Source organism: Neofelis nebulosa, chromosome 16 (genome assembly GCF_028018385.1).
Source record: "Neofelis nebulosa isolate mNeoNeb1 chromosome 16, mNeoNeb1.pri, whole genome shotgun sequence".
Taxonomy (NCBI): Eukaryota; Metazoa; Chordata; class Mammalia; order Carnivora; family Felidae; genus Neofelis; species Neofelis nebulosa.
The window spans coordinates 48,217,303-48,240,549 of record NC_080797.1 but is presented as its reverse complement, the minus strand read 5'-3'; the positions used below and the strand labels follow the sequence as shown (position 1 = coordinate 48,240,549).

Genomic DNA, 23,247 nt, shown 5'->3' with positions numbered 1-23,247 from the left:
AATTTTGTGGTTTCATTTACCCAGGTTAATTGAAAATCTATGTTCATGGGGCGCCTGGGTGGCACAGTCGGTTAAGCGTCCGACTTCAGCCAGGTCACGATCTCGCGGTCCGTGAGTTCGAGCCCCGCGTCGGGCTCTGGGCCGATGGCTCGGAGCCTGGAGCCTGCTTCCGATTCTGTGTCTCCCTCTCTCTCTGCCCCTCCCCCGTTCATGCTCTGTCTCTCTCTGTCCCAAAAATAAATAAAAAACGTTGAAAAAAAAAAAAAAAAAAGAAAATCTATGTTCATGTAAAAACCTGGAGGAGAATTTTTTCAGAGCAGCTTTATTCATAATTGTCCCAAACTGGAAACAACCTAAATGTCTCTCAGTTGGTGAATGGATAAACTGATACCTCCCATTTAATAGTAGTCTGTAATAAAAGGGGACAACCTGTTGATACACATAACAACATGGATGAATTTGAAATGTATCAGACTAAGATCAGTGGTTGCCAAAGGTTATGGGTAAAGGGAGAGTTTCACTATAAGGAGTAACATGGGAGATGGAATTGTGATCTTCATTATGGGGGTTACAAGACCATATATTTGTCAAAAGTCATAAGACTCTATACCAAAGAGTGAACTTTACTTTGCAAAATTAAAAAAAAAAAAAATTAAGCCAATAAAAGTAAGTCGTCTCTGAAATCTCCCATCTGTACACTGTTTCTTTTTTTAGTGTTTATTTATTTTTGAGACAGAGACAGAGCATGAACAGGGGAGGGGCAGAGAGAGAGAGGGAGACACAGAAACTGAAACAGGCTCCAGGCTCCGAGCTGTCAGCACAGAGCCCAACGCGGGGCTCAAACCCACGAACTGTGAGATCATGACCTGAGCCGAAGTCGGAAGCTTAACCGACTGAGCCACCCAGGCGCCCCTACACTGTTTCTATATTTGTACAATTAGGAATTATAAACAATTTCCTAATACTCTACTTAAAAGTATTCCAAACAAAGAGTCTCAGAGGGGTTTGAAGCCTTGTTAAAAAATATTTTTCTGCAAGTTTGCAAGAGCAAGCACGAAGTTCAGCAAAAACCTTTGTGTGACTGGATAAAATGGGTTGGATTGCAGGAATCATGATTTTCATAAGCACAGACATGCTCATGTTGCATTTGAATCTACCTTTCTTTATAAGGGACTTTTTGACAAGGGAAATTGTTTAACTGAAGCACTGAAATATACTCTCATTAAGACATACCTTAGAATTAACTGTATCAGAAAGTGATTAACGGTAATTTTTTTTAAAAAAGAGCATGTTAAACCATACCTTCAATAAATAAGATTTGAAAACATATTTGTAATTGTTTTTTCTTCCTTTTAAATTATATTAATTATTTAAAATGTCTTTGAATATATGTTTCTAATGTATATATTACATAGAAGTACATGATACCACTTATAAGCTAAATATCCATATATTAGGAGTATATACTCAAACATCTTACTAATAGTGGTATGTGATTTTTAAAGTTTTGGGGGTGCCTGGGTGGCTCAGTCGGTTAAGCGTCTGACTTTGGGTCAGGTCATGATCTCACTGTTTGTGGGTTCGAGTCCCCCGCGTCGGGCTCTATGCTGACAGCTCGGAGTCTGGAGCCTGCTTCGAATTCTGTCTCCTCGCTCTCTGCCCCTCCCCTGCTTGCATTCTGTCTCTCTCTCTCTCTCTCTCTCTCTCTCTCTCTCTCTCACTCTCTCTCTCTCCCTCTCTCTCTCTCTCTCTCTCTCAAAAATAAATAAACATTAAAAAAAAACTTTTTTTAAAGTTTGGAGACCACTGCTCCGGGGGTTTCTGTCTACTTCAGGGCAGGACCTACGAGTAATTTCCTCTAGCCTGGCATAGCTTAGAAGTCCTAGAGAGTAGGGGTGGGAGAGGACACAGGGCATAGAAAAGAATGACAGCCAGGCCCAGAGGTGCCTCTCAGGGCCATTCTGGTTCCTCCAGGCCTGTTCTACGAAAGTCAGCTTGCAGAGGCCCACACTCTGCAATGAGCTGTCTTGGATGCAATATCTACTCAGGTACCCCTTGAATAACTGCGCACCTGTTTCCTCAGCCTGGTACTCAGGACCAGCTGAATTTCCTGGGGCAAGACTTGGGAAGCTCTTCTACCATGGCTTCCACTCTGGGCCTCTGCCAAGTCAACATTTATGATGGGAAAAACAGCCATTGAGAACAACAGGCATCTTGCAAATAGACAGAGACAAGAATAGCCCCGGCTGGGTCACTGTATCCTGTGGGGCCCAGCCCAGCCTGGCATAACCAGGCACAGCCTGGCACTCTCTTGAGGGAGGGTGGTACCAAAGGTGGGGAGACTGAAAGGAAGTTAAGGAAGCAATTAGAATGAAGCAAACAGAATTTCAGCCCAGGAGATCCCAAACAGACTGTCAGACACATTTGTTTGCTGTCATTACTGCTAGGCAACAAGACAGCTCTTTTCCATGTTGTGTATCAACCAAGGCTGGTGTTCAGGACTCCAGGAAAGGTTTTCTGTTGTTGTTGTTGTTGTTGTTGTTGTTGTTGTTGTTCGTGGTGGTGGTGGTGGTGGTGGTGGTGGTGTGTGTGCGCGTGTGTGTGTGTGTGTGTTTAAATTACACAACGCTTTTCTTCTGTCCTTTAAAGGAAAGTAATAGTTCTAGGCCCAGCCCTTCCAGCCAGCTCAAAGGAACGGAAAGCGCTTTGAGTTTCCTGTTTAGTATCCATAACCACTGATTTCTGGCCCCTTTGAAAGTCTGGAAGGCAGCAATTCCTTCCAAAAGTAGGAGGACCATTGAAAATGAATACTTTTGGAGGGGGAGCAGGAATGGCAAAAGAGCAAACATGTGGGTTCCTTCCCCTTGGTACAGGCACAAGTCCTCATGCTTGAGCAGACTCAAGCATGAAGTCCTCCTAGCATGAAGCAGAGCCTCTCCAACATAGGCCCTCTTCTCTCACTGGGAAGGCCAACCGTTTTCAACTGAGCATGTGTTGTCTCAGGAGATGAAGGACACAGATGTCCACCCAACTGCAATATCTGGGAGTGAGGAGCAAATGTGCATTCGTAAGAGGATCTAGTCCTGGCATCAGAAAATCAGGATCAAATCTTGGTTTTACAACTACAACTTATTAGCTACTTGACCTTGGGAGAATTATTCAGCCTCTCTCAACTTCCACATCTTTTACATCAGTGGATGGAAACAATGCCTATTTCATAAGGGTTCTGAGGGTAATAAGTAAAACAAGGTAAATGAAGTCCAGAGTAAAAGGAAGTTCAGTTCTCTATCTTTCCTCTTTGGCCTGTTCAGAAGCCTAGAAAAGAGAGATGAAAAGGCCGATTCTAATCTACTTGTGTTTAGAAAATCCTTTTCTTTGGTAACTATGATCTCCCCCTTTCTCTATTATGACAAAAGGCAAATGTTCCACTCTTTGCAACTCAATGTCTCCATAAAAATGGAGGGATAAGACTGAAGCTCCCCATGATCCTTTCCAGTCATGTTCTGTGAATTCTTTAAAGCACTTAGCGCTTGCTTCTCCATCCTACCATCCACAGGCAGTGCGAATTACATGGGCTTCAAAGAAGTAGAGTGCTAGAGTTTGAACCCTGGCTTTGCCATGTACCAGCTACGGCCACTAACTTGAGCAAGCCAATTAACTACTCTGAGACCAGATTTCCTAATCTGTAAAATGGGCACAATAAAATCGTATTCACACTCACACCAGCTTTCTATGAGAAATAAATGATACTGTGTATGAAAAAAAGTTCTCCATAAACTTCAAGGCTTTATATATATTTCGTTGTTGCTGTTACAATTTCTTTTTATTATATAGCTATAAAAGAACTTATTAGTACAAACATAAAGTTGAGTTCATTTTAACTGAAATATAATTCACATTACCATAAAAGTCATCCTTTTTATATGATTCAGTGGCTCTTGATATATTCATAAGGTTGTGCAATCGTCACCACTATCTAATTCCAGAACATTTCCACACTCCAAAAAGAAATCTCATATTGTACCAGTCAACTTCCATGTCCCCTGCCCCAACCCTGACAACCACAAATCTACCCTCTGTCTCCACGTATTTGCTGAAGGCACTATATACCACACTATATACTATCTCAGCAAGAAGGTAGCAGAAGTATTAGGTAGAGATACAAAGGAGGGTTAGCAAACCCCCTGCCCTTGGGGTGTTGGTTAAACATCCCACCTCGGCAGGTCTGACACTCTGCTGGGGAAGGCCAGGTCAGTCTTTTCTCCTCTCTCATTCTTTTTCCATCCATCTTCAAGCCCAGTGGAGCTTACCAGTTAGGGTCAGGGTAAGCCATAGGCTCCATTCCAAAGAGCTGAAACCCATGGCAAATAATACTGGGTCCTGTTTGGATTTCACTCTTGAGGAAGCACATGGAGAAAGCACATAATAAAGAATAATGAAAATGATGAAAACTTCCAGAATTAGAACCCAAGTGCAACTTAAAGAGATTAGGAGAGTTTAGCTAAGAGGGAAGAAGATTAAAGGGGATTTCTTCCATTTTCTCTGAAAGAAACAGACAAGGAAATGGACGTAGATGGAAATAAGAGAGACTTGGGTTAATTATAAGGGAAGAATTTCCTGACTCTGTATGATTTCAACACTAGGACACAGGTCACTAGGAAAGATGAGGAAAGAACAAAGCCATTTATATGTGTTTATCGTTTACCAAAAGCTTTCACATATCTGTCTAGAAACGTTGACATGGGGTAGAAAGTCATGTGCACTGACTAGGGGCAGAAGCATGGCCTCCTACAGGCCTCCTCCCCTGGCTCTAAGTTTTGTAGGTCTCCGTTCACTCTCACATTCCCTAAACAGATGGAGGGAGGGGTTGGGAAAGGACTGGCTCTAAAGGAGGAAATATCTGCTGTGTGGAGTCATAAAATTCCAAGGGCATGGGAGCATACATGATGCAAATGATGCAAGCAACGAACGGCAGACACAAAAGGTGCTGAGCGGTCTGGGCGCCACGTTTTATTGTTTAACGGGGGATATTCTGGGATCTAAGTCATTTAACGATCAGACCATTTACATTCACCTTCCTGTTGGCCTATATGAAACAGACTGCTTTTAGGGATGGACCTAGAATAGAGAAATGGAATGGAAATGGAATGGAAACAGAATGGCATAAAGAGCCTGCAAAGTCAGCTCCCTCATGGTGTCATGTCTGCCTGATGTTCAGTGGAAAGGATGCAGGCTTGGGAGCAAGCTGTGTAACCTTGAGCAAGTCATTCTGAGCCTCAGGGCCCCATCCACAAAAGGGAGAAACACAACGCCCTATTCCAAAAGGATGTTGTATTAAATGAATGCCTGTACGTAAAGCACAGTGCCTGGCTCATGAAACAGCATTTAATAAATGTTTGTTTCCTTTCACACCACCACAGGCCTTCTGGATGTAAAACGGGATTTGCTGGACCAGTCTGGAAGAGCTGGGCTGTCTCACCAGTGCTTCCCCAGACTCTCTACCAAACCCCCTACAGCCACAGACCCCCACAGCTCCTCTCCCACACCTCTCCAAGTTGTTCTAAGGCCCTCAGATGTGGTTTGGGGCCGTGGGGCTGTTCTTTGTTGAACCAAGAGCAGATAAGACTCCCTAGTTTGTGGCAAAGGGTTAGGACAGTAGATGCCAATATAAACATGCAGCCAGTGGGAAAACAGATGCCGCCAGCTCTCAACATCCTGCATTGGCTCCTTGCTCTCCATAGAGAAGTCACAGAAAACATGCATTCTTCAGAAAGACAAAGAGCAGGGGATTCCCATAATCAGACAAACTCCATTCTCTACAGAAGAAAGCTGGACATGTCACCCTCACTAGGTCTGTTTGGGGAGACTGGCCTCTGAGTTAAGAGACTAGAGGTAGTGGAATCAGAATGTAATAGCAGGCAGTCATTAATACTGGGGCCTCTGCAGTTCACTTCAAATATAAAACTAAAACTTTTAAGGGGGCTGAAATAATGGAACTTAAATTTCTCTCAAAACCATCAGGTCTCTGAAAATAATTCACTATGAGCTGCTAAAATTAAGAAGATAATGCAAGTTGGGGGTGCCTGGGTGGCTCAGTCGGTTGAGCATCCGACTTTGGCTCAGGTCATGATCTCGTGGTTTGTCAGTTTGAGCCCCGCGTTGGGCTCTGTGCTGACAGCTTGGAGCCTGAAGCCTGCTTCGGATTCTGTGTCTCTCTCTCTCTCTCTCTCTGCCCCTTCCCTGCTCATGCTCTGTCTCCATCTCTCAAAAATAAACAAACATTAAAAGCAGAAGAAGAAGATGATAATGCAAGTTAATATACCTAGGAAGGACAAATACCAATTTTTGGATTTATGTTTCAATCTACACTTCTGTTTCCAAAGCCAACTAGACACCAGAAAATGAAATGTCCTCACACTACAAAAGATATCTGATGTCAGTGGGTAAAACCTCAGACTCTCAAGGTAAGTCTTCCCCTGCAACCAATCCAGGCAAAAAGACCAGAAAAGGCTTCAGAAACTGAAGCCACACACTATGGTGGGGGTGCTCTAAAAACCTTTTCTAACAAGCAATCACTGTAGTGAAACTGGAGAGTTTATAGAAGAAATTAAGCAGGCTCATTCAATTGGAAATTGTGAAATAATAACAGTACAGTTGTATACAGTGCTTACTATGTATATAGTGCTTACCATATGCCAGGCAAGATTCAAATTGTTTTACATAAACCAAGTAACTTAATCTGCTACTGATCTGATGAAGTAGGTACAATCGTTGTCCCCATTTTACAGATGAGAAAATTAAGTCCATGGTCAAACAACAAATAGATGACAGAGACCAGGGAGTCTGGTTCCAAAGTCTAAGGGAGAATGAAGATGGGATAACAAGGGTGTTGTCCAGGTGACTCACTAAAAGAAAGGAGCCTAACAGAATTAGACTAATACTGACATCAGAATGCACAAAGCACTTTCACACACATTAACTAATTCAATCTGTAAAATAGCAGAGGAAACTGAAACCCAGGGCTGTTCAAGTGACTTTCCCAGTTTCACAAAGCTTGTAAGTCAAGGTCAGAACATAAATCTACAGCTTTTGATTCCAAGTCCCAAGATTTTTCTAGAGTGTGTTCACCTGGAAAATCTGTCTCTTTGATGAAGAAGGATGGATCAAGTTGTCAGAATTGATGAAAATCTCTTAGGCTATTCAACTTCCTCTGCTCCGATTCCATATTTACTTAGCAACTGCCTAAATTTAATTCTCTCGCTCAAGTGGGTTTACCTTCAAGGAAGATAACACATAGTCTGAGCTTTCAGGATTATCTGTTCCACTGTAAATTAACAAATCAGAATTTTGGTCTACCAATTAGCTTCCTGTGAGTTGTGCTAGATGAACTGCTTCACCACAACTTGGCCATTCTTCAGTACATAGGTAAAATTAAATGTGTAAACCTACAATGCTTAAGGCTGACTGAAGACCACCAAAGGAATGTTCTTTGCAACCCAACATGAAAACAGCCTTCCGCACTCACTACTGAGTGAATGATTCTCATTTCATAAGCTGTGAGAACAAATAATTAAAAGCAAAGAGGCCCATTAAAATCCTTTCTTTGGCACCTGGACTTCACAACAAGGAAAGAGCAGAGAACCCAGAAAAATGCTTGGGGAGTTAGCTAAAAAAAAAGAATGAGAAAGAAAGACTTAACTAATAGCATTCTATAGGAATCTCCTGCAGTGGATTGCAGTTTTGGTATAGCAAAAGATCTCAAAACAAAACAAAATATACACATGACCGTATCCAGTTTTAATTTCATAGACCATTGGGATATGAAGGATCTCCAAAGGTCAGCCACTCATCTGATGCATGGCTGTCACCCACGTTTCTATCAAACCTTGTCCAGGGATAGGGAACTCTTTACCTCCCCAGGAAGCCCATTCTACTGCCAGTCACTCTGCCTGTCCCTAATTCCTCGTATGAGCTGAACTCTTATCTCCTGAGAGTTCCCAGAATGCTCCATCTTTATATCTTCTGGTGCCAAATAACACTTGGAGTGATATCTTTAAAGCTATAATCTTGCTTGCATCAAGGTTTCTTTGTATGGGCTGAACTTCTCCCAGCTTAGTAGCCTGGTATAATGGAAGAATTATATAGTTGTATGAACTAGATTCAATTCCCAGTTCTGGCACTTTCTTTACCATGTGCTCTTGGATATGTTCACCTCTCTGGTCTCATGTTCCTCATCTGCCAAATGGCCGAACAATACCCACCTCACAGACAGTGAAACGCCTGGCACAGAACAGGCTTTCTATAAATGGCAGTACCCTTCCTTCTACTAGTTCCTTCAAATTTCTGTATGTGGTGTGGTTTTAACCCTCACCAAGTTTTCCACTATCTTCTAAACCTCATTTTTCATTCCATCCTAGTTGTTCTCTAAATACCTTCAACACTTTGCTCTCCTGGAAATGTTAATCATAGCGCAAGGCTTTAAACAATTGGACTTCAGGTTGCATACACTATAAAGTAGACTAACGTGTTCTTCCCACTGTGGCAGGAACCCTGTCCAACGTCAGGCTTTCCTCCAGTGAGCACAGTAGCATGCATCTACATTTAATCCCTATGTTCACACACACACACACACGGACTAGGTTTAGGAGTAGAGTTATAAGAAATAGTTACAAAGGAAGAGACAATCATGGTGGGCTTGAAGAAATCACAGCCAAAGGGCTCTTACGAAAGAGACGAGCATATAAATGAGGATAGGGTGCTGGTCAAAGTGTTAATGCCGGGCACTGGTGATTCTAGGTATTCCTTCTAGAAACAGAACACGACACTGGGTCACAACAACCATCCTACACACTCATGCCCTTGTCAGGCAAGGCTAGATCATCTGCCTCCAACTGCATGATGTCCTTGGGCAGATCCCTGATCCTCTGAACTGGGAGTTGCATCATCTGTGAAATGAGGGGGTTGAGTAAGGTCTCTTTCGAGGGTGAACATTGTGTGAATCCACTTTCTCAAGAGAGTAAACGCCTCACATATTAAATGAGCATTTCTGACTCAGAGTTAGACCTCTTCTCTCATGTTTTTAAACTTCCTGTTTATCTGCATAAAAAGTCTTTTCTGTTCATCAGCTGGCCTATCTTATCTGACAATTCCTATTTTAGGACTCTCATCCTCAAGACATAGAAACTTAAAACCTTTTCACATACTCTGGTGCTCAACCTTCTTCCCTGGCCAAAACCAAAGCCCCAGACACATTGTGAGATATCAGGCATTGGAAAATCATCTCCTGGGCAAAACAGTTTTGTGTCGCATGAATGTAGTCTATGATTTAAAAACTGGGGGGAAATCTAGGGGCACCTGGCTAGCTCAGTCAGTTAAGCATCTGACTTTGGCTCAGGTCATGATCTCACAGTCTGTGAGTTCGAGCCCTGCGCTGGGCTCTGTGCTGACAGCTTGGAGCTTAGAGCCTGCTTCAAATTCTGCATCTCTCTCTCTCTCTGCCTCTTCCCTGCTCGTGCTGCGTCTCTCTCTCTCTCAAAAATAAATAAAAGCATTAAAAAATAAATTAAAATAAAAACTGGGGGGAAATCTAAATGTCCAATAGTAAGGGTATGGCTTAGAATCTTGTGATATGATCCTAATGAGGAATACTGTGCCTCCATAATTATAAATCAACAAATATTTAATGAGCAGCTGTGCCCCAGACCTGGCTGGGCACAAAGAAGAATGTAGCAAGCTAGATCTGCCCTGAAGGTGCTTATAATCTAGCTAACTAGAAAACAGGACTAAAATACACAAAATATGTATAAAACAATGTGTATCCTTGTGACACATTATGGACATTAAAGGAGTTTTTGAGAACATGAATGGAACTGAAGAAGATGAGATCATTTGGGGGGGGGGGAGATTTAGCAGGGGCATTCCTTGGAGAGGAAGTAAGATTTGAAGAAACATGAGCACTTAGCACAGCCTCAGCACAACCCATCTACATATATCCCCATCCCCTTCCTAGAAGAGGGTAATAACTCCTTGAGAAGCCAGCAGTGGTCCCTAGATGTTTGCAATCATATCTTGTGTCTTCCATAGTTTGATACCACCTAAGGGCACTGTCTCAAGTACTATCAGTGTTTTATAAGTGAGGAAAGATAGCTGAGGGGGATAGAACCACTCCTGAAAGCCAGATCTCAAGAAGTCCCTGCCTCTCTTTTGGGCATCTACTTTGTTTTGAAGTGAGTGTAAGCATTGTCTATTGTGTACACATCTAACATAGGACATTCTTACCACTCCCCTTTCCACTAATTTTTTCTTATTGATGGGGGTGGAGAGGGTGTGGGATCCTTAACAGCATTGGGCAGCAAATTTGAAAGCAGAACTTGTTAGTTTTTAAACAAGGACCAGCCAGTTGGACCTCAGAGTGGGTGTTTCCATGCGAATTCCAGCACTTTCAAGTTGCTCCATGAACTGAGCCCAGCCAGGACAGCAAACCTTGTTGGGGTTTTTTTTGTTTTTTTTTTTTTTTGCAGCCAGCTCTTTGCTTAGGTCTAGAGAGGGACTCAATTAGCATCATGGAAACACAGAGCAGATTTCAGAAAGGAAAGGTCAGCTAGCTGCAAGCCCTAGCACTTGCTATCAGCCATCTGCCAGGCAGGAAGTGCTACTCAGATCTATTTTTAATCATCTTCCCTAGGCGAGGGCTCCTGGGAGAATGCAGAAGCCAGGCTTATTCCAAGACAAACATTTAATTGCTACCTTTCTGTACACATTCTTAAATAGTCTCTGGATACTCAAGACCAACTTATACATAGATGCCCAGTTCTTGGGTTCTGTCATGCTGGCACCTACCTACAGGGTTGTATTTGGAGGCCCCAGTTGAGGACCTCTTCTTGAGGAAATTTCCTGACTGATAGAGCAACTCCACATAACATAACAATCCCTATAACCAGGTTCCAGGGATTTGCTCTGGTTGCAAGTGACAGAGAGAAGAGAGAAGTTGTGGAAGTCCAGGAGCACATGTTCACTCCCGACAGCAGTGAGACTGGCAATGCTAACTGTGCAAACTTCCTGCTCATTTTTATTTTAAGTGCATCTATCTCTTCAAAAAGGTAAATTAAAACCAGTTCGTCTGGCAGTAACTCATCTGTTACTCAAGATATGAGTTGGCTAAAGAAAGAGGAAAGGTTTCATCTTAATTCCCAGGGACCCAGGCTGTGCTGTGGCTGGTCGTCCAGGCACAGGAACATTTTGTCCGCTGGCTTCATCCCCCTCCTGACTAGGAGCAGTACTCACGTCTCAGTTCCACCCAGCCCAAGGAATGAAACATCTCTGCAAGGTCTGGACAGGGAGTCTGCAGGCCGTGGCCATAGCAGATTATGCAGAAACGGAGCCTGGCTCAGAAGCTCCTGCATTCTTCCAGCCCACACACTGAATACAGAGTTTCCTTGTCTCTTGACACTTAAAAACTTTCAGCCTCCAATTTCCACCCTTAGGTAAAGCCTAAGCATATGTACAGTTGTACCAATAAAAGATGAAAGCTAGGCAGCGAGCCACCACCCAGGGCCTGCCCCATCAAACACAATAGCAGGGAGCCGTAGCACCCATGCTTTGTGCAGAATGACAAAAGGACAAAGGGGTCTGCTCCAGGTGTTACCCACCTCTCCTCCCTCCCCCTTGCCTCCTCTTAGGAGCTTATCTGTCAGTGAGCAGCCAATGGGAAAGCTAAGCCGAAAGGGCACCTTGGCTGTGGGATCTTTGCCTGGCGATGTGAAATAAGAGACTGAGTATTTGGGGCAACTTAACACCAGCAGGAGCCCAGCCAGAGGGTCAGGGAGGAAGGGACTGAATAGGCAGACATGTGCTTCACAGGAGATCTAACTCCCAGGGGTGGGGGGTGGGGGGTGGAATCCCTCCCCTCAGTGCTATGGAACTCTGCCCTGGTGAGCTGGGGCACACATGTCCCTGAAAAGAAAAAAGCCACTGCACAGGGTCACTCTCCCTGACCCAGTTGGACCACAAATTAATTAGGGCTTCTGAGCCGTGCTGACTCTTGAGTTCTTCTTTTTGGTTTCAGGAGCAAAAGGAGCTAATTAGTAAACAGCTTAAGAAACAATAACTCCTTCCCCTGCTGAGAATCACCTGTGCTCTTCCTTCATCCCTTCCCCTGCTTGCCATGGCTCTATGGGTCAAAAAACTCTATTTTAAAAAATCCAGAGGGGCACCTGGGGGTGGCTCAGTCAGTTAAGCAGCCGACTTTGGCTCAGGTCATGATCTCATGGTTCATGAGTTTGAGTCCTACATTGGGCTCTGTGCTGACAGCTCAGAACCTCGAGCCTGCTTCAGATTCTGTGTCTCCCCCACATCTCTCTCTCTCTCTCTCTCTCTCTGCCCCTCCCCCACTTGTGTGTGTGCTCGTGCTCTCTCTCTGTCTCAAAAATAAATAAACATTAAAAAAAGAAAAAAAAAACAACAACAGAGACCATAGGGTATGATGTTCCATAGGGTGTCATGTTTGGTTCAAGTTCAAGACCCCAGGAATAGGGGGTTTACCTGGAGATTTCTGAGCCAGGCAGACAGCCTGGGAAGCACCAAGAGAGTAGGCTGGGCTGGGTTTCTCTGCTAATTTAGAGCAAGAAACAGTGTGCACTGAAGGGTATGAACTGGGAGTCATGCCTGAATTCCAATTCTGGTTCCACCCTTTCCTAACTGGTTCCCCTTGATCAATTCAATTTGTCTAAGCCTCACTTTCTTCATCCCAAAATGGTAACAATGGTAGTACATCTCTCTCTGGGTCGGTATGAGACAAAAGATGTGAGACAAAAGATGTAAATACCAGCACTGCACTGGTATTTAGTTAACACTCAGTAAAATGATAACTACTGTCATCATTATTAGAGGAAGATCTCCAAAGAGTTCTCTTCTTTTTCAAACAAATGTTAGTCAAAACCACCAATTGTGCCTTCAGGGAGTGGAAAGTGCTAGAAGGTAGACAGTGAACACTAGGGCCAGCATGTCTGGCTACCTTCAAAGCAAGGAGAAGGCTGGGACTAGGGTGAGGCAAGCCAGGAAGCCAGCACCTAGCATCTTTAAGGAGGCCCTTGCTCTGAGGTGCTGCCTTTGTACAGCCCCAAGAGTGAATGCTTTTCAAGTCCTGTATCTAGGTGACTTGTTTCCTTCCCTTAGGCAGGGCCTTCATTCCCAGTCACATTCAGACCTACAGAATAGGAATTTCTGGAAGTAGGTCCTGAAGATCAGTCTTTTTATCCCAGGTTATTCTGATGTGCTGTCAGATTTGGGGATCTCTGCTCAGAATCCCCATTTTCTAAGGCCAGTTTCAACTACATTCAGGCATATGCTAAAACACTGGAAAGTACAGAAGCCATCTATTTCTCCCCTTCACTTTGCTCTGTCCCAAACCCCGTGACTACACCAAAAGCCACATGAATTCTGAAACTCAGTTCTCACTTTAACATAACAGAAAAACTCATAAACGTGGGGGTGCAATTGCCAGCTTATAATGACTCAGTGAGCTTCAAGAAGCCATACAAGAAAGTCGAGCTAAAGGGAGTACCTGGCCCAGCAAACCAGGGAACTTTGAAAGGCCCTCTTCTCAGAGTTATGAAGGTTTGGTGTCCGCCAATGATTTATCTGTCTTCTGATTAACTGAAGGCATCACAAGGAGGAAATGAGCCTGGCTGTGAATTACAGCACTGGCTTAATTATCAGGGTTTATTAACTTTATACAATATCAACATTCCTGTTTCACACAGAGCTCATGGATATACAGTTTATAGAAGCTGGAGGAGTTGACTTTATGAACTAGGCTATATTATAATATTCTAGTCCAATCTCAATCAAATGCTATCATTCCCTTGCTTAAAAAGTGCTTTCAATGGCTCCCTACACATACAAAACTGAATCTAAATTCCTTAGCTGGGCCTTCTGAGCCTTGTGCAATCCACACCTCCTGACCTCCTGCTTCCCTCTCTCACCCTCTCCATCTCTTCCTGTGATTCCTTAGGCTTGATCTCCTCTAGAGGATTTCTCTGCCTCTGCTCAGAATGGACTTGCCCCCTCCACCGACTTTTCCTGTTCACTTAGAAAAAATTCATCCTGCTCTTTGCCCCTAAAGCATCCTGAATAACCACTCCCCAAAGCCTGTATTTCACTACATCTTATAATAATTTACCTGTTGGTCTTCCCCACTAGATCACGAGCTACTTAAGGGCAAACATTTTCATGTGTCCATTGCAGTTTTCCCAGTGCCTCATATTCAATATGTGCTGAGTGGTCAGAGAGGTTATGCGACTTACTCAATGCCACGCTGAAGAGTTAGTGGTAGAGCCAGGCCTAGAACAGAGGTGGCTTGACCCTTCATCCAGGACTTTAAAGTGATGCCACTGACTCTGTCTGCAGGGCCCCACATTGTGTTCCCATTACAGTGATGACGTTACGTGAAAATATGTGCTCTGTCTGGCTTGGTCAGCTTGTAACCTTTGGTGGGAACCTATGGGTGCTAGATGGCTGGGCTGAAGTTTGGCCTATGCAGTTGACAACACAGTGTCAAACGGAACTAGTCAATGAACACAGTGTGTCAGCTCCTACACTATCTATAGCAAATGTAACCACTGTGTTGGCTTTAGATTCCTCCTGAAATCACATAAACATATTTCTCCAACATACATTTCACAACTGGTTCCCATCTTGTAGCCTAGGAATCAGCAAATGTGCAAGGGCCAAACTGAGCTCCTTACCTGTTTCAGAAGTATTTAACTGGAACACGGCTATGCTCATTTGTTTATGTATTCTCTATGGCTGCAGAGTTGGATGGTTGAGACCATATGGCCAGCAGCACCTAAAAATTTACTATCTGGCCTCTGCAGAAAATTTTGCCAACCATTTAGCTGCAGGAAGAGGGAATGAAGACTCCAAAGAGGCCCCTCCCTTCTACCAAGAGACTGGTTGCCCCCACCCTGGAAGGTAGTGGACCAAGTGGCTTTTGCATGATGTCATTTCTTTTTTTAGCACTGGTTACAGGCCTGGGATTCAGGAGATTTTGCCTGACAGAGACACGGAGGGGCCTGAAACACCTAGCACATGGCCTAACATATAATGGTGCTTAGGAAATGTTTTTTAAATAAATCAACAAAGGAATGGGAGGTCAGCCTGTCTGTGTCCATCCTCCCCCCTGTCAGTTTCAAGGTGACCAGTCATACAGGTGCCTGGCAGCAGCCTGGTGACCTAGATTTGTCAGCCCTTATCTTATCGGCTTTCCTTCCCTGTGTGTTTACCCAGTACCTGCCCCCACAGTGCCCAGGGCAGACTGGCCTGTTGTTTTTACACAGAAGGAGACAGACAGGGAGGACCTTTCCTCCCCCACAGATACACTTTGCTTTTTCTCTCTCCTGCCGAAGCCAGGATCAAGAAATATGGGGACTTGGAACTTAAGGAGCTCCAATAAGTCTGGTTTCTCCAACTTCCTCTCTCCTTTGGTTTCCTGGGTGAATTTGTCTGGGCGAGGGGGAGGTGGGAAGAGAGGTCTTTAAAGGGCTCCTCAGAGCCCTACCTGTCATTTAGAACATTCTGCATCAAGAGGGGAGGGACTGAGGGTAAAACTGTGCAGCTTTCAGAAGTAAACAAAGCAACCAGCACCCAATGGTTAGAGGCCTGTTCCTGAGAACAGACATTCCTCCAAAGCCACATCAGAGAACAGTGGGTCTAATTCTCTGGCCACCTCGAGCTGCAAGAGCCTAGCTGGCAGTTTTACCAGTCTGGGAGAGCCTAGGCTGACACTGCAGCAGAGGACAGGGACGGTGAAGAAAAAAGTTCTGCACAGTTGGGCATCTCATGGAAATTAGGCAAATTGGATGGAAAGCAATATGGAAATTGTTGGTTTCTTGGCTGCCCCAGACAGCCCTGGGTGCCAGGTACAGATGGGGATCCCTTCTACTGCCACCAGCTGCTTCTGTAGATAATGGGCTTTCCAGTGACCAAAGGGTCCTGGGCACAAGGTGGCTGAGGGCAAAGCATACATCTGTTTGCCACTATATTCCCAATATCTAACATGTGAGAGGAGTCGCTAAATGTGGAACAAATGGTAGGGTTCAGTGCAGGAGGTTTCATTCTGGGATCTTTTGTTTGGGCAAGGAAAAACTTTTCTGCCCCCTCCGGTATCTGTTGGAGAGTTAAAGCAAATGCTGTTGTTGGGACCAGCCCTAACAGGGAGGAAAAGGAGTTTCCTGGACCCCCAAAGTTAGATCATCTTCCTTCTGACAATATAAGTTGTCCCTTCAAAGGCCCAAAGGTGTTGGAGGCAGAAGGGAGGGGAGAGCCAGTGCCACCTGCTCAGCCTCTCTCATCACTGGTCTGGGAGGGGAGGGAGTTCATGGACTGATTAGATGTTGTTGTTTTTAGCAGCAGCTGGTGGAGCCATCTCCTCCTCTCTTCCTCTCCTCCCCCCTCCTTCCCTGAGTCACACTCCAGCCACTAGCAATAAGCAAGGGAGGGGAGGGGAGGGGAGGGGAAGGGAGGGAAGCAGAGAGCTAAAGCTCCCGGGGTTAGGCAGCCCTGACCTCAGAGACAATGCTCTGGGTCACCGGGTCAAACCCTCCCTTCAGGAGCTGGCTGAGTGCTTTGCAAACAAAGGTATCAGAGATTCTTTTGGGGTTTGTTTTTTTAAAGATAATGAAAATAGCTCCACATCCCCCTTCCCTCCCCCCGCCCCCCACCAATGAAGCATCCCAGGGTGAACCAGACTCACTAGCAATTCTCAGCTATGGCTCCAACACCCAGGTTGCCTGGGTTGCTGTTGTCACAGTAGTCTAAGGTCTCTGTAACTGGTTGACGTGTGGGTCAGAGGAAAACTCGCCATCTGACAGCTTAGATGGGAAGGGGGCAGGGGCAGATTTTCCATTTAAATTTTGGAGAGGCTTGACAGCTGTTTGCAGGTAAGCCCAACCCCGCCTGTCCAAGAGCAGAGGCTGCCACTGTTATTTAATCACCTCCAGAAACCTGCTAGTCCCTTTGGAATTATAAGGAGCAAGAGATTCAGTGTTTATAGAGGTCTCAGAAGACCACTGGTAATTGTATAGCTAAAGGGCTAATAGCTGAGACTCAGACAAAAGGAAGGAACTGTTTACCAGGACTATTAGGGGTGCCAGGATCTGGGAATGTTTGCTACTTTGTTTGGTTTTGCTTAATGAGTATTCATAGATAGCAAGTATCAGCCTTTATGGAGCATTTACTATTATGTCAGGCACTCTGAGAAGTACCTTATATTGATCACCTCACTTCGTTTCCACAAAAACCTTACAGGTATCTAATATTAACAGTAATCCCATTTTCCCAATGAGGATATTAAGACACAGAGAGATTATTCAACTTGCATAACCACTAAGTGAAGAAAGAAGTCAGGGTTTGAACCCAGGTAGTCTGGCTCAGAGATTGCATTGTTAGCCACTAAGTTATGCTGCCTTGCATTATCTTCTGATAATGATGTACTAGAATCAGAAAAAGGGAGGGATGGAACACTTTAATGACAGTCTAATCTAATGCCTCATTTGGATGGATGAAGAAAAAGGAAAGCTACAGAGCACAGTCTTGCCCAAGATCATACACCTTGATGCTTCTGTTTTAGCCATCAGCCCTCTCCCCTAGACCTGCCTCCAGCATCTACAACCACGAGTTATATGTAAGGCAGTAGGTGGTATGGCAGAGAGGAGGTGGCAAAGTACAAAGTCAAGAGGCACTCAGTTTCTCTGGTCGTTGGTTTCCTAATCTGTAAAATGAGGAGCTGAAGGGGAACATCTAGGTTCAAAGGCCCCTCTAGCTCTAATGTTCTGAGAGTCTATGACTCCAGGTCATTTAGAATCTTATTAGGAAGCAAGACAATTATATGTAAAAAGTGCCCATAACCACAATAACACAGACCATATTATTACAAGACAGTCATTATTAACTACCAAATGAACAACCAGACAGTGAACTTCTATAGGCGTTCGGTGGAGGGAGGGACTCCTACAGTCCAGCAAGACAACCTAGAAAATACTTAAACTAGTCTTCAGAAATGGGTAGAGAGTGAATAGAGAGAAAGGAAGAAGGACTTTTCAGACAAGGCAAATGATAGGAGGGAATACAGGGTAGGATTTACCACCAATATCAATGAGAGACCAGAAGACAGTTGATGCCAAAAGGAGCCACTTAGGTCATGACTGTCAAGCTATGGTAAAGAAGGCATAGACCTATCTAGACCTGTATCCCACACAGCTTCTTGGTAACCTACGACCTTAGAAAAGTCGCTTAATTCCCACCTTGAAGGGAGGTGGTAAAGTAAGTGATGGAGTAATAAGGAAAATGTCTAAAGGGCCCCCTAGCACACAGTAGATGTTCAATAAATAGTAGTAAAGCAACAATGTAGATTTTTCATCCTTTTTTTTTTTAGGTTACCAACACAACCTCATCTGTAACACTCTTTTGCCCCCCACAGTGAGCCTTACACTCCCAAATACCTCAAAGATAACACTCTAAGTACAGGAATCATGTTGGCTTCATCTCTCTATCCTAGCACCCAGCCCAGAGCCTGGCAAGTTGTTTGAAATACAAAAAATATTATTGAACTGAACAATCAGCATATGACGGTGGATTCTGGTCAGGCCCCAAAAAACAAAACAGCCAAACCAGCATTGGTGCAGCTTTACTATTCCAGAGACAGAGGGAGTGCCAATGCTCAAATGAAAACACAGGGCAGGGGTCCTGTACCTACTTCTTGTTTCTCAGGAAAGACACCCTGTTGAAAAGAGTTTCTTTGGATCTTAAGTACACAAGCTTGCAATCATCAGCCTCCTTATTGAATGCCAAAACACTAATGTACAAACCAATCTTATGATTGGAACCTTACAGGCATTTGCAAACCACAGAGTTAATTTTCAGGGTACGCCTCATAGCTCAAGTCAACATTTCCTTTTGGTATTTAAAGCAACCACATAGAAAGGATCACATTTGAGCAGATTCATGCTCCAGCTGCCTGCAGTCTGTAGCAAAAAAAAAAAAAAAAAATCCACAGATGATTCACCAGACTTGGTCGCTAGCAGCTCCTCTACAATAAACTGGTGAGCAATTCTACTCGTGCCTAGATCATTAATTTTCACAGAGAGCAGGTATGACTATGGGCCAGGTCTGTCTCCCATCCAGAGTATGACCTCCTAAACTCAATTCCTCTTGTTCATGACTACAAGTGATAGAATATTTTAAACCTTAGAATGCTTATATTTCTTTCCCAAGCAATGCTCAACAAAACTTCACTGAATAACTTCCATGTGCCCCAAACACCTGTAGATCACTGCAATGCATACACACTGGTTCCTCCATCTCTGGTCTCTTCTTTAGTAGTTCACCTACCACACTGTGACATTTGCCATCTCAAAGCAAAGCTCTTTCTGGCTGTGTCACTACTTGCTCAAAAGTTTCAGTGACACCGGGGCGCCTGGGTGGCGCAGTCGGTTAAGCGTCCGACTTCAGCCAGGTCACGATCTCGCGGTCCGTGAGTTCGAGCCCCGCGTCAGGCTCTGGGCTGATGGCTCGGAGCCTGGAGCCTGTTTCCGATTCTGTGTCTCCCTCTCTCTCTGCCCCTCCCCCGTTCATGCTCTCTCTCTCTGTCCCAAAAATAAATAAAAAACGTTGAAAAAAAATTAAAAAAAAAAAAAAAAGTTTCAGTGACACCCAACTGCCAGCAGTATAAAGCCAGGACTTCTATTCTCCCAACAGTCTGGCTTCAACTCCTTCGACCTGTTTTCACACAGCTCCTCAATATCTAACCTACAGGAATGGCTGCTCCCTCATGCTTCCTGCCTGCACTTCTTTGTTCACGCTGCTCTTTTTACTGGTCCCTCCCCATCCATTTCCGCATGTCCAGGTTCTTGCTTCAAGGCACACCTCAATGTCACTTCTTCTACCAAGTCTTCCCAGAACTTCAATTCCTAGACAGATGGATTTTAATGGTGTCTTTTTGGGGTTTTTTTGATCAACAACTTTTGAGAGCCTGCAGAAAGCTACGGAACCCTCTCTTGAAAAACAGATATGCACATAGAATTGAACATACAGGTTCAGAGATTCCCTGAAGCCAGTCCATGAGCTCCAAATTAAGACCCTCTTATGTCTGTCTCTATTTTGGAATAATAATCGTCATTTGTTCATGTATTCACTGAAAATCTACCAGTCTTTAGGAGCTGTGCAGAGTGCTGGAGAAACAAAGATGGTATCACAATTATCTCCTCAAGCATTTCACAAGCTAATGGAGATATGTGCTGCTACACTGTGATAAGCGCCCTAAGATAAACATAAGGTGAAATACAAATTTCAAGAAGGGATGACTTATGAACCTATTATCTCCCAGCTAGAGTCCAAGTTCCTTGAGGATAAAATCCTTGAGGGTAATATTATAATATCTACTAGAGTGCTACACAGAGTACATATTTAGTACATGTGCAATTACAGAACAGTGCCCATGAGACAAAACTGCACGTACAGGCACGGCCCCCACTGCCCTCCACCCCCACCTCCCAGTGGCCTCTGAGATCCAGTGAAGGTGGTTCTATGTTCGAACAATCATGCTATACAATTTATCCTAGCAATAATTTATGACTTATCCTACGCTGAAGTGATTCATTCTCTGTCCCAATGGAGAAAAGATACCATAATATACTACCCCTTACATGCTTCAAATGGTTTCTTTTCACCAAGGAACACTGTAATCTAACCATATCCCTTTGTCTGGAGGTTTTCTGTATAAGATCTGTCACCCCTTCCCAAGTGATCAACAGACAGCCCTTTTGCACTCCTCCAGAACTATCACTTCATCAGAAGATTAGGGCTTTCAAAGGTCAGATAGTTGGGAAAAAGAAGTCAGTGATTTAAGGTTTTACAAAAGCTAAATTGATTTAATGTGTTTTTAAACGGGGCTTATTGGTTTATGTTGGAACTCTTCCATAATTTATCACTTCTGCCTTTGCTGTACCTCAGAAATGCTGTTTAGGAAACCAACAAACACTGCAAAAGAAGCAAAGGTACCCACTATGGTATGGGTCCTACCAACATGGTTGTTAGTGACATCCTTTTTCTTAAAGCCCATCGGTAACTCTGGTACAATCATAGGTCACGTTATTTCAGAAACAAAAATTTCACTTTTTATGCTATAGACATCTATAGGTTTACATATAATCTAGTTTTCCCCTCCTGCTAGAATAGAAATACTAATTTTACTGCATTACAGTTTTTTAAGAATCGTTGTCACATATCCATTGGACACCAAAAAACTTTCAATTAATAAAATTGGAATTCAACATATATTTTGCTAGTTAGGAAAGCTCAGAATTATCTTCAAGAGCCACATCGTATTGTATATATTCTTTATGAATTATACTGCTTGCTGTGACACAGCTGTCATTAACACTACTAAATACAATCCAAAGCTCACTATAACATTTTCTTTTTTTTTTTTTTAACGTTTATTTATTTTTGAGACAGGGAGAGACAGCATGAATGGGGGAGGATCAGAGAGAGAGGGAGACACAGAATCTGAAACAGGCTCCAGGCTCTGAGCTGTCAGCACAGAGCCTGACACGGTGTTCGAACTTACGGACCGCGAGATCATGACCTGAGCCGAAGTTGGATGCTTAACCGACTGAGCCACCCAGGTGCCCCTCACTATAACATTTTCAAGACACTTAGAGAAAAAGAAATGAGTGGATTTTTAGAAACTCTATTCTTATATTTATTTTTAACATCGAACTTTCCAGGATATTTATTATACATTAAAGACAAGCTGGTGGGTGGTGTAAATGAAGAGAAACACATCCCTGATGAGTAGAATGGAAAGGATAGAACAGATCTCTGGACTTCCACATCAGCACCCCTCTATGTCCACTACCTATAAGCCACTGTGTTATGGGTACTAGTCTTTTTGAGAATCACTGGTGTTGAACACTAGTGCTCAGAAGCAGAGGTTCAGAAGCCATGGCGGGCAGAGGGGGCTTCTCAGTAGCCACTAGACCAATACATGGCCTCAGAACACCCTCCTCCCCACCACTTTTCTCAAAGCAATGCTGTACCTTACATCTAAGCAGGCAAGGAAAACCAAAATGCTACTGCTGTAAGGCAAATGGAACCCTACAGGGAACAAAAAGAACTGGCCTCCTAAAACCTCCCAGCCTCACAAGGAGGCTTGAAAAGAGCCAGAGCTCTTCACACAGAGCACAGCTGAGGGAGCACGAAATACAGATGTGTGGTTCTGAGGCTGTGGAACCTCAGGCCAGTCACTAAGTTGCCCACAGCCTGTTTCCTCATGAAGAGAGGCTGGGCTAGATGATCTGCAATTCTAGGAGTTCTGTATTTGCCACCAGAAGATAATCTGACCTGAAGATTGGACATAGCAATAAACAGCTTTCTACCTTCCCCCTGCACTGGACACCCACTCTGCAGCCTCCTACAACAGCTTCCCTCCAAGGACCAGAGCAAACTGGGTCTTGGAATGAAGCCATCATCCCCAAAGTGAGTTTGTGAGAGGTTAATCCAACTCACCATTCCCAAATATCCTGCTCCACGATGCCATCAAACGGTGATAGGTTGGCAGGAGAGAAACAAAGGAAGGATCTCAGACAGAAAATTTACATGAAAAAAATTTGTGAAGATCCAGGCTTCCATAATAGCTAGTTTCCACTGCAATGAGCATTCGATTGTTCCCGCTTGGGGCAACTAGCTGTTCCAACTGAAACTATTATTATTTGATAACCACAGTATATTTTTATAATGGGGCTTGCACCGTGAAGTGAGAAACAACAATGTGAGCAATTCCTCATGCCAACTTAAAATACCTCTGCATGCAAACACTCCAGCATTTAGACCACAACACCCCCTAAGAAAATGTAGGATGTCTCAGCACATTCCCTAGATAGTTCTGTCATCAATTCAAAGAGCACCCCCACCCCCATCCTACAGAGCAATACTGTTACCTTTGTGCAGACACACACAAACTTTACTGTCGTCCTCTTCTATGGCCTTTTACTCTTAAATCAAACTCCTGGGCTCCAGGTTCTAAAGTGAAACTACCTTAGCTAGACTAAATTTGCTTGGTATCAGGCAAGAACAATCCCCTCTGTCACCCCCAATCCCGCTTTGGACCAAGAGAAGCAAAGGGACTACACTATGTATTTGCATAGGAGCTTTGTGATCTGCCAACCACCCCCACACCCATGATCTCATCCA

The 23,247-nt window shown here is 43.9% G+C and overlaps 1 protein-coding gene across 1 annotated transcript in view; it reads right to left on the bottom strand.

Moving 5' to 3' along the window:
* Window positions 1-23,247, bottom strand: part of YPEL2 (yippee like 2) — a 66,073-nt gene that overhangs the window by 16,688 nt on the left and 26,138 nt on the right. The gene's annotated exons all lie outside the window — the stretch shown is intronic.